Genomic DNA, 13,356 nt, shown 5'->3' with positions numbered 1-13,356 from the left:
CTCTTTTTCTCTCTCTCTCATTCCCTCATGGATGTATCTCCCTCTTACAGTTTTCCATTCTCTTGCTTTAATCTGGAGTATTGGATTTTTAGACTATTCCTAGTGACTGGCCACCACAATAACATTCCTATCATGTGCATCCTGGCTCATCGATGTCATAATGCCATAACTTTTTGCTTCCCAATGACAATGTAATGGAAAAGTCATTTCCCAGGATGCCTGGTTGGCTCAGTCGGTTAAGCAGCTGCCTTCAGCTCAGGTCATGACCCCAGGTTCCTAGGATCAAGTCCCACATCAGGCTCCTTGCTCAGCGGGGAGCCTGCCTCTCCCCCTGCTTGTGCTCTCTCTCCCTGACAAATAAGTAAATAAAATCTTAAAAAAAAACAACAACAGTCCTTTCCCTTTAACTCTATGTTCATCACAGATCTGTCTCCCTCCCCTGCAAAGGATCTTCTCCTTTTAAGACATTACATGAAATATTTTTGTCCTGTGTGAAGGACAATTCTGAATTAGTTCTTAAGCAGAGCTAATGGTCAACACCTGAGCACAATGATTATGTACTCTGCCTATTTCTCTTGGATTTCCTTTGTGGTTTACCACTTAGGTATTCCCAAGGCAAAGTGGAATATTTCTAATGATCTTTGGTGATTATTTGAATAGATATTATGCTATATAAAATTGAAGGAAAAAGTCCACTGCTCTTTACACTGTGTGATGAAATAAAATCTTATACAGATTAGTGTAAGTCCTTATTGGACATTTCTATTAGTTATCTGGAAGACAAAGCAAATACAATCTCAGTAAGATTAGTAAATGAATTATGAGACATTAGAATCCTTAATCAGGACTAGTACTATCAAAGAGTTATAGAATTTAGTAAATGAACATGATTGAAATCTCAAATTAGTGTTCTTAATCAAAGGTCTTAAAATAAGAACAGAATGTTACAACAAAATAGACTTGTTAAATGTTCATTTGGAAAAAGAAATGTTAAGAGATCTATTTTAAATATGTATATTGATTTAATGCAAAAACTAGGATTGCAGCAACAATGAACACAATTGTTTAGTTCTACATTAAAAACAAAACACTCCTTTGGGACCAACACATGCTAAAACTTTTGGATTGAATTATCAGTAAGACTACGGTAAGAATAATTTATTCTAATTTGGGTAACTCATTTAAGAGAAATATTCAAAGGAACTAAGGATACTATGTTATGAGAATGTAAAAAGTGTCAAACATTATTGCATATTCAAGTCTATAAATCTGTTTATAGCTTAAAAACTACTTGTAAGGAATAGGTCACTTCAATATGGTCAATGTAAAATCAATTTGGATTCAGTCAAGAATGTCATTTATCAAGATAAAGAAAATAAAATAAAGGCTTTCTAAAGTTGATGTCAGATGTGAAAGGAAGTTAGATTTTTTATTACTATTTCTCTGAAAAATATATTTTTAAAATGTTTATGACCACACATTAAAGAATTTATACAAAGAGAAATAGGAAGGTGTCTAATGGCCTGACTAAAGACATTCCAAAATGACACTTCAAAGACATTTTCTAAAATCCAGAAGTGGTTACTCTACAAAATGACCCTTGGGTATTAACTCTGAGTTCACTTCCTGCTCTTCTCCCTATTATTTACTCCTTTCCAGCCACATTGTTTATCTCAAACTCAGCTAAGCTGATTTTGGCTCTGCCCTTCATACTTCCTCTTCTCTTTGCCTGAAACCTCCACGTATTAACATAGCTGAATCCTGAGCTCAAACATCTTCTCTGATGAGTCCATCTAGAATAGCCACCTCTCCCTACTCCCCATCACCATCTATACTTGGATCCTGCTTTATTTTTCTTCAAATAATTTACTTGATATTATATATTTGTTTCTTCTTCTTCTTCTTCTTCTTCTTTTTTTTTTTGAGAGAGAGAGAGAATCTTAAGCAGGCTCCATGTCCAGTGTGGAGCCCAACACTGGGCTAGATCTCACAACCCTGAGATCATGACCTGAGCCAAAATCAAGAGTCAGACGCTTAACCCACTGAGACACCCAGATGCCCCAATATTTGGTTCTTATTTACACCCATCTCCTCACTAGAAAGGCAAAGATTTTTGTTGGTTTTTTATTAATTTATTTTCCTAAATATTTTATTGAGGTATAATTTGCATACCTATTTATGTGTAAATTTCAATTGTTTTTTGTAAATTTCCAAAGTTGTGCATACATCACCACAATTCAGATTTAGAATATATTTTCCTCCCAAACATAATCCCTTGTGTTCTCTGCTGTGAACCCTGGCTCCCACTTCCAGTCCCAAGCAACCATTAATCTGTTTTCTGTCTCCATAGATTTGCCTTTTCCCAGACATTTTATATAAATGGAATCATATAATATGTAATGTTTTGCAATTTTGTCTGTTTTATTTACTGCTGTGCCCTACTTAAAATAGGGCCTGGCACATAAATGGCCTTCAATAAACATTTGTTGTATAAATACAAGAATGAATCGATGCAGATTTGGGGCTAAAATTCATAAGGCTGCAATATCTAGCTCAGATGTAAATTATATGGATTAGCAGCTTTAATAGTTTAAATTTAGAATTTTTTAGTAAAGGGAAAAAAGGAATGAGAAGGAGAATAGAGGAAGCCATAATTTAGAGTAATAAGTACTATATGGTGGAATAAATTTATGAATCTTGAATATCCATTAAAATATGTAGATTCAAGAAATCTTAAGGTTATCAATGCATATTTTTTGATTAAAAGTCTGAGACTCTACAGCAGTTGATTTTTTATTATGACAGGAAATGCTAAGAGCTTTAAGTATAAAAAGGAATATTCCCTGGTTTAGCTTGATAATACTTAGCAGAAAAAAATAATTTTTATGCTTCTACTGATAAATATCTCAAAAAATCAACACATCTTTATAATGAGGCAATTCAAAACCAGTAGTTTATTTTATGTCAATCACCATGGTTATAAACTGTAATTATAAATTATTTTGCATGCAGGGTGGGTAAAATAATCTTCTGAGCTCTGTTTTAAATCTTTCTCAATTAAATATGGCTCTTAAAAATATCTTTTGTAGGGGAAAAAAAGAGACACACCAAGAAGCAGACATTTAACTATAGAGAACAAACTGATGGCTATCAGAGGGGAGGTGGGTGGGGGACGGGTGAAATAGGTGATGGGGATTAAGGAGTGCACCTTAAGGTGATGCGTAAAATCGTTGAATCACTGTATTTATACCTGAAACTAATATTACACTGTTAACTAACTAGAATTTAAATAAAAATTAAAAAAAATAAAAATAAAAATAAATATGATTACCTCTGCAGTGTCAAAATTTAGTTTATATATCAGAGTTTTTTTAAAAAATGAAATTACACTCAGAACAAGATCAGTTACTGTGATGTTATTTTTAATACCTTCTAAATGATATTTGAATAGTACACAGTTAAGTTGTTTTTCTACTTTTAGATTTTTCTCATGAAGCCAATGGGTGAACAACTGGCCCATGGCTTTGGAGAGCTGGAATTTGAATTCAGGTGAGCAATTTGCAGTCATTTTCAGTAAATCCCTTATATCATTTGAGAGAGATTAGCAAACAAAACTTTTTTTATTTCTTATTTTATTTTTCAAATTCCTGGCACATCCTTTTTCCTTCCATGCAGCTTATGAGGAAGAACACAAGGTGAAAAATTTAATTTATTTTTATTATTGTCTAAGAATTCTGGTTGTTTGAATATGTGGGATGCTTTGCTATGTTATCTTATTTGAAAATATTTCTGCTTACAGGAAGTTGGTAAAATATTGTCATCCACATTGGTTTTTTTGTTTTTTTTAATTTTATTTTATTATGTTATGTTAATCACCATACATTACATCATTAGTTTTTGATGTAGTGTTCCATGATTCATTGTTTGCGTATAACACCCAGTGCTCCATGCAGAACGTGCCCTCTTTAATACCCATCACCAGGCTAACCCATCCCCCCACCCCCTCCCTTCTAGAACCCTCAGTTTGTTTCTCAGAGTCCATAGTCTCATAGTTCTCCTCCCCCTCCAATTTCCACCCCCTTCATTTTTCCCTTCCTGCTATCTTCTTCTTTTTTTTTTTTTTTAAACATATAATGTATTATTAGTTTCAGAGGTACAGGCCTGTGATTCATCGATCTTATATAATGCCCAGTGCTCATTATATCACATGCCCTCCTTAATGCCATCACCCAGTTACCCCATACCTCCACTCCCCTCCCCTCCAGCAACCCTCCCCCCCCAGGAACCCTCAGTTTATTTCCTAAGATTAAGAGTCTTTTATGGTTTGTCTCCCTCTCTGATTTAATCTTGTTTCATTTTTCCTTCTCTTCCCCTATGATTATCTGTTTTGTTTTTTAAATTCCACATATCAGTGAGATCATATGATAATTGTCTTTCTCTGACTGGCTTATTTTGCTTAGTGTAATACCCTCTAGTTCCATCCACATCATGGCAAATAGTAAGATATCATTTTTTCATGGCTGAGTAGTATTCCATCAAATATATGTACCATATCTTCTTTATCCATTCACCTGTCAATGGACATCTGGGCTCTTTCCATAGTTTGGCAATTGTGGACATTGCTGCTATAAACATTGGGGTGCAGGTGCCGCTTTGGATCACTGTGTTTGTATCCTTGGATAAATACCTAGTAGTGCAATTGCTGGGTCATAGGGTAGCTCTATTTTCAACTTTTTGATGAACCTCCATACTGTTATCCAGAGTGGTTGCACCAGTTTGCATTCCCACCAGCAGTGTAAGAGGGTTCCCCTTTCTCTGCATCCTTGCCAACACCTGTTGTTTCCTGACATGGCTTGTTTTTCTATGGCCCTTAAGCTGAGACTGGATTTTATATTTTTAAATGATTGTTTTAAAAAACACATAACAAACAAACAAGTAAATAAAAAAGAAATTGTGACAGAGACTGTAGGTGGACTACAAAGCATAAAATATCTACCATCTGACCCTCTATAGAAAAAATTTTGCCAATCTCTGGTTTAGACCATTTCCATTTTACGGAATTATTGAAATTGGCTGATGCTAAATCTCCTATCTTGCTATTTGTTTTGTATGTCTCCTCCATACCTACATCTTTTTATCTTCCTTCCAGGCCAACTTTTGGACTATTTTCATGTTTCCATTTTATCTTCATAATAGGGTAATAGCTATAACTCTTAGTTTTGATTTTTAGTAGTTGGCTTAAGGTTAATAATACACATATTTATCAAATTTCCAAATTAACATCTTACACAAATATTGTAAAAATCTTATAAAAGTACACATCCATTTCATCCCTCCTGCCCTTTGTCTTACTGTACTAATACATTGTATTTCATCATACTACAAGCCACACGATATATTGTTATTAGTTTTGATTTAAATTATCAGTTATTTTTTATTTTATTTTTTTTAAGATTTTATTTATTTATTTGAGAGAGAGAGAATGAGAGACAGAGAGCATGAGAGGGAAGGGGGCAGAGGGAGAAGGAGACTCCCTGCTGAGCAGGGAGCCCGATGTGGGACTTGATCCCGGGACTCCAGGATCATGACCTGAGCCGAAGGCAGTCGCTTAACCAACTGAGCCACCCAGGCGCCCATCAGTTAATTTTAAATAGTTTAAATATGGACAAGTATTTTATGTTTGACCATATATATACTGATTCTGTCACTCTTCATTCATTTGTATAGGTATAAATTTCCAACTGGTATCATTTTTCTTATTCCTAAAGAACTTTCTTTAACATCTCTGTTAAAAGGCCACTTAGTAAATGTCACTTTCAATGAATGATCTCAGCTTTTTGTTGTTGTTGTTCTACACTTTATGTTCTCCATTTTGGGAACATTTTTGCTAGCCAAAATTTCTAGGTTGGCATTTATTTCCTTGTATTCTAAAGATGGTGTTCCATTGTCTTCTGAATGGTATTGTTTCAGGTGAGATTTTGCTATAATTCTTAGTTTCTTGGTAAAAAATATATTTTTTCTACAATGGTTGTTTCAAATTTTTCTCTTTGTCAATGCTTTTTAACAATTTTATTATGATGTAACTGGATGCGCTTGACTTTATATTACTTTTACTTTGGTTTCACTGAACTTTGTATGTCTGTGGATTTATAGTTACTAATGTGAGCAAATAATTTTATCTCCAGTATTTTTTCTACCCACCTGTATTCTCTGTTTTTCTGGAGCTGCTTGGTACTTTCCCGGAGGTCACTGAGTCACCACTCATTTTATTTTCAATCTTTTCTCTCTCTGTGCTTCATTTTGGAATATTTCAAAAGCTGTGACTTCACTGGTCAAGTTGACTTCACAAAATCAAGTTCACTGATTTATTTTTCTTTTTCTTTAGTATCTAATCTGATGGCAAACGCTTCCAGTGTTTTTTTTATTTCAGATATTTTTTTCATTCTTAAATGTTTCATAGTTTTTTTCTAGTTTGATCTTTACGTCTGAAATTTTTATTTTGTAATTCATTGCTGAGATCTATCACTTTTCATTCTGTATCCTCTTATTGTCTAATCATAACATTTTAAAGATTTTTAAGTTAATTTATGTTAATATCTGTATTTTTTGCTTATTTCTTTTATTTTATTTACCTTTCATGTGTGTCTTACTTTTATACTTAATTTTTTGATATTTAAAAAATTTTGATTACCTTTTCTTTCATCTTTTTAAAACATTTCTTTAATGATATTTTAAAATCCTAGATCACATTTTTTATTTGCTTTGTGAACATGGCTTATTCTTGTTGATGCTCAGCCTATAAATATGCTCAACGTTTAAAAAATATTTGTAAAGGTTTAAATATTGTGCCTTTTAAGATCCTGTGTTTAAATTACACAGCCTTTATGAGCTATTAAGAAAGGAGATTTCTGAAGTAATTTTCCTAGGTTCATGGCTCAGTTTGCTCCCTATTCCCACATCAGTGATCAACTATTCATTTCTCAGGGCTATTCTGGTTTAGGAATATTTTCTCCCTACAGCCTCATATTCCAGCACTAGATAGTGCTCCCCTCCTCAGATGCTATATTTGATTATAGACTCTTCTGGGATATGCCTTTTCTCTCACCCAGCGTGTACCTTTCCACTCTTACCTCCAGTATTTCTGTCCTTCTCATTTATGTTTATTTCCCAGTGATTATCCTTCTGGGTCATATTTTTATTCTTTAGGAGCAAGTATTACGGCCAGTTTTATTTGTCAACTTGTCTAGGCTCCAGTTATTCAACCAAACTCTACTTTGTTGCTGTAAAAGTATTTTTGAAATGTACTTAACATTACAATCAGTTGATTTTTTTTTTTTAAGATTTTATTTATTTATTTGACAGAGAGAGACAGCCAGAGAGAGAACACAAGCAGGGTAAGTGGGAGAGGGAGAAGCAGGCTTCCCACCGAGAAGGTAGCCCGATGTGGGGCTCGATCCCAGGACCCTGAGATCATGACCTGAGCCGAAAGCAGACGCTTAATGACTGAGCCACCCAGGCGTCCCTACAATCAGTTGATTTTAAGCAACTGGTATTATCTTAGATAATTTGGGTGAACCGGATTCAATTAGTGAAAAGGCCTCAAGGTCAGAACTGAGAACTTTTTATTTCAAAGAAGGGTCAAGGGTTGGGGGAGAGAAAAAATAATTCTTGCTGTGTATATAATATATATACATATATGTATATAATATATATACATTTATACATATATATAATATGTGTGTGTGTGTTTCTATGAGAGAACCCTGATTGATACAAAGTATATTTTAATGTTTCTAAGATTCTTGAAGGTCACACATGCTTCTCAGGGTCCATGAGGATCTTCCAGTTATTCTTGGAATCATCCTAAATTTGCACCCCGAATTGGGTTCTTTCCTTTCATGGGCATGGCGGCCTTTGTAGTGCACTTCTCAGATAGTGTGTGGGTATAGTTAGTGGGAATCATCCATCTGCAATACCTTTGGGATACACTTCAATGTCTACACCAAAGCCATGATCCCACCAAGCTGCTTCCAGACAATGACTGCAGATAATACTAATAATAGAGCTGGACATTTTCAGCCCAATGTAGGATTTATCTAATGGGTAATCTTTGCTAATCTCTACGAGGATAATCTTTGCTAATGTTTTATGTGTTTGTACATTTTTAATTATTATAGTTACTTTTATTGCTTTGTTAATGTTCCAATTGGCTGAAAACTTAAAAAAAAAAAAGATTTTATTTATTTTTCAACAGAGAGAGAGAGACAGCAAGAGAGGGAACACAAGCAGGGGGAGAGGGAGAGGGAGAAGCAGGCTTCCCGCAAGCAGGGAGCCCTATGTGGGACTGGATCCCAGGACCCTGGGATCGTGACCTGAGCCGAAGGCAGACGCTTAAAGACTGAGCCACCCAGGTGCCCCTGAAAACTTTTTTTTTTTCTAACTGAAAACTCTTTAAAGACAAGAACCATATCCTATTTCTTTTTGGAAAGTAACATTGCGTAATGGAAAGTACATAGTATTTGCAACCAGGTAAATTTGATTTTAAATACAAAGTCAGCTATTCATTAGATGTAAGAGACTTTGCATTTGCTCTAATTGAGACTTTCTCAGAAATACACAGCAACAAAATTTTCTAACCATTACTTCTTCATGTTTGAATTTTAAATTCTCCATGTTTAGTGTTGGTCTTTTATGGCTAAATAGTTTTTTTTAAAGATTCTGATCATCTTGGTGGGTTTTATCTCAGAGTTATACACATTACTTAAGAAGTTTTTGACTTGAAAATTTGTCCTCGGCCTGCTACGGGAGCTTCTTTACACATATTTTGTTTGGTTAGAATCAACTGTCAAATACTTGTTTTCTTACACTTTTCTTTTTGCCTCCATTTGGTTTTGTCATTTTAAACTATTTATTTTCCTATACTTTATTTTTCCTGTTTGAAATGTTCATTTATTGACTTTATATTTGAATGACCATGTATTTGAGTAAAATATTTTGGACACATTCTTTCCCTCAAAACTTGTCTTCTAAGTTGGAAAAATCCTGTTTTATCAACAGTATTTTATCAATATTACTTTTTGATTTTTTGAAATTTATATCACTTAAAAAAGAAATTTATGTCACTTTAAATTTGGACATTAATTTCCTTTCTTCATGCTGTGGTGGAATCGTGCAATTCTGGTTTAAAATTCTTTATTCTACATGTGCTACTGTTTTAAGAAAGAAACACTGTTTTTAAAATATGATGATTGCTTTTGAAAGTGAGCTTTTGAGAGCAGTTCTTCTCAAATTTGATTAAAGAACTTACTGTGCAAATATTATCAAGAATTCTCAGAGGCAAGAGGCTAAGATAAAACAGATATTACAAACTAAGACAGCAATCATGCTTAAATCTGTACTCTTGGGTTGAACTGAAGAGGGAAGACTCAGATGAGATTTACTCTAAGATGCAAAGGATGTGGGAGAAAATCTATTTAGTTAGTAATATTTTGACAGACTTTGCCTAGAACTCTTCCATTTTTGTACACAGGCAATTATGCTTAATTATCTTGACTCTTTTTCACTTTTATCCTTTTTGTGCCTTTTTAAAGTCACATTGAATCTTTTCTTCCTCTCCTAAATACTTTCAGACTATGCTAAATGGTAAATATCTTAATTAGCAATAAAATGTTATAGAGTAAAATTGAACCAGATAATTATTTGACAAATACTTACTGAAACAGAACAAAACCATTTACTGACTTTTCATCATGGGTAATCCCTGTGCTAGGAGCTTGACTTACTCGATTTTATTTAATCTTCACACACATATTTCATTTATTAATATCTCCAATCTAAGAAGGACAAATGAGCTCAAGTAATGAAGTAACTTGCAAAGTCTCCTACATCTAATAAATAGCTGGCTTTGTATTCAAAATTACCTGGTTGCAAATGCCATACACTTTTTATTATGCAATGTTACTTTCTAAAGAGGAATAGGACATGGTTCTTGTCTTTAAAGAGGTTTCAGTCAATTGGAACATTACCAAAGCAATAGAAATGATTATGATAATTTAAAATGTATTAAAAAAAAAGATTAGCTTTTAGTACTTCACCTGTCAGTATGCTGACCCTTGATTCTGACCGTTTTTCTATATTCTATTGCTGAAGCTTTTAATAAACATTTTATACTTATGACTTATTTCTAATATTTTCCTCTCTTTAGAGTATCATGTCATTTACCTGAGGATACTTTTTTATAATATCTATAAAATAATAACTCATGAATAGCACATTATACACAGTTGAATGAGTATCTGTGATAGTTCACGTACTGATTGATAGAAAATACATCTTTTGTCAGAGGACAAGTAAAGCAGCATAATGGATAGCTGTCCAGTGAAAATAATTTATTTTTTAATATATTTTTAAACACTTAAATCAGTGCTATGGAATCATAGGGAGTCTGGTAAAAAAATTACTGGGGAGTCAATAAGATTATGAGCAATGGGGGTGACATGATCAGATTTGAATATTAAAATAGGGGTAGAGAGAAGAAGAGATTGTAAGGAGGGAAGCCTGTGGGCAGAGGAGCTATTCTAGTAACAATTGCTATGTTCTGGAGAGAGATGAGTGCCCAAGGTAAGGCAATAGTGAGGATTAAGAGGACGGGGCAAATGGGAAAAATGATAAGAAGGTAGACATGACAGCACTTGAGATCAGCAGTTTTCAACTCGTGTGTGTGTCTGTGTGTTTGGAGAATTTGTTGGAGAGAAACTAGTTAAGAGGCAAGTAAAATTTGTACATTGTATGTAAATGTGCAACCACCTATTTTACAGCCATAAAAAATTGGAGCTGTCCATGGAAGTGCTAGCATACTATTCAACACATGTGTCTGAAGTGCGACAGGGAAGGGAGGTTGAGAACTGCTTGACCATATCCAGGGGAAGATGGAAAGTCAGAGATCCAGGATGATTCTGGTAGTTTCCAACTTTAGTGTCTGACTATATGGTTAACATTGACCAATTTAAGAAGAATAGAGGAGAAATGGTTTGGTTGGTTGGTTGGAAATTGAATTTCTCTTTCTGGGATTAACAACTTAAATAGTTAATGAGATTTATGAATACAAGAGCCAAATCTGATAGAACTCTTCCCTGTTGGATATGTATTATTTTCTTCTGACAAGCAGGATGCTCACTTTTACATAATACAGGAGGCTTGTGAGAAGATGAGGCTTTAACATCTTTTTGACTTTTTCCTAAGCCCTTTATCATCAGGCTTGTAAAGCTATCTTATGATGTCATTTTCTTTTGGAAATATATACTATTTGTCAATTACATCATCTGTAATTCCTCCACGTTGTTCTTCAGCAGTATAGCATTATAATTATTAAATACAATTGCAAATTGCCTAATTTTCCTGATACTTTTTAAAGTAATCTTTTCTATCACATATTGTGTGTTGAACTAGTCCCTCTTGTGAATATAGGGAACAAGCAGTTTTATTTCTCTGGAACTTTGGAAAATTTGGAAATGTGCACCAAGGAACATTTTTAAGTATTTTCCTGAAACTGTTGAAAAACGATGCTACATATATCACATATCACTTTTTTCATTAAGTAAGACAATGAACAATAACAACTAGCGATGAAGGCTAAAAACCATTCTGTGAGTTGTGATATTATTTACTGACTTGATTACATGGGACCAATTTCCTCCCACGTGCACCCTTACACGTTCTGTAATAACAACCATCAGGATTTTTTTTTTTAATTGTTTTTTAAGAAAACATAATGCAGATTATACCTGAGGGAATATAAACATTGAGTGTAAGGAAATGTGATATGAGAATTTTAATTATTGAAGAGGAGATGAAGTAAAAAATTACAACATGTCTTCTTAATTAAAGCCACATCAAGGCGCCCCTGCGTGGCTCAGTCGTTAAGCGTCTGCCTTCGGCTTAGGTCATGATCCCAGGGTCCTGGGATTGAGCCCCACGTCGGGCTCCCTGCTCAGCGGGAAGCCTGCTTCTCCCTCTCCCACTCCCCCTGCTTGTGTTCCCTCTCTCGCTGTGTCTCCCTGTCAAATAAATAAAATCTTTAAAAAAAATAAAAAAATAAAAAATAAAGCCACATCAACCAGCGCTCTGAGATCTCAACGATACTTAGAAAGCTCCATTCTCTTTCTGTTTAAAAAAGCAGAACATTTAGAGATAAGGAAGTTTATGCTGAGAAGTAATCATTTTTAGCTATAATGTTTCCTTTGAAGCAGTATGGTATCCTGCTTAGAACAGGTGTTCTGGAATTATATAAAGCATCCAGCTCTACTACTTATTTGGTTCTTAGACCAAGAACCTTAGTGCTCTACATCACATTGATGAATCTGTGAAATATTTTTTTTCTTGAGGAGTAAGTGAAAAATGTACGCAGAACACCTATAACTAGGGGATAGCAAGACCTTTGTTTATGAACATTATAACTATTATTACTGATTTTTTTTTCAAAATTTGGGAAGTCAAAAGTTAAAAGAAAGCAGTTTTGAAGTAAATTTGATAATTGGAAAAAAAACACGTTTTTTGTGGATGAAAGAATTGCATATGTCTGGGTGATTTGGAAACTTTCAAGAAGCGTTGTAGATAAAGATAAAATTTGGTATCTATTTAGATTTTAAATTATAATAATTTTTATTGATTTATTTTCTGGTCCAATTGACTAATGCCCCCTTGAAGACTGAAACTATGTCTTATTCTTCTTTAGAAGGTAACATGGTGCAGTGGGTATAACATAGAGTTTGCAAGTAGCTAGCACCCCTCTGTCCAGTTCATTGATAGGGGTGCCTTTCTCTTCTGACAGTAATAAAATCTGTTAAGGAAGAATATGTTTCCAGACACATGCTTTGAAATTTGGTTTCTCTTTATCAGCTCAGTATCCAGTGTAAAAACTCATGATATTTTCTGCCTTTCTACATTGTACCAGCTATTTTTTTTTTTAATTTAAATTCAATTAACATATAATGTATTTGTTTCAGGGGTGCAGGTCGATGATTCATCCGTCTTATATAACACCTAGTGCTCATTACAACACATACCCTCCCCAATGTCCATCACTCAATTACCCTATCCCTCCACCCCTTTCCCCTCCAGCAACCCTCACCAGCTATTTTTAAAGTAATTAGCAAAGTCATCACAGCCCTTATGTCTACTTACATGGATATTGAGGATATTTCTCTGTCACCAAGAGCTAAGTTGTTTATTAAGTCTTCTACTTACATAGGAATCCGGAGCAGGGATGGAGTGCCGCAGAGAAGACTGGGTAGGTCCCGAGAAATTTCCATTTAAAATAAAGCCAACTGGGGCACCTGGGTGGCTCAGTCATTAAGC

Source organism: Phoca vitulina, unplaced genomic scaffold (genome assembly GCF_004348235.1).
Source record: "Phoca vitulina isolate PV1807 unplaced genomic scaffold, GSC_HSeal_1.0 scaffold3, whole genome shotgun sequence".
Lineage (NCBI taxonomy): Eukaryota > Metazoa > Chordata > Mammalia > Carnivora > Phocidae > Phoca > Phoca vitulina.
The sequence above is the reverse complement of the archived record's forward strand: the minus strand, read 5'-3'. Positions refer to the sequence as shown.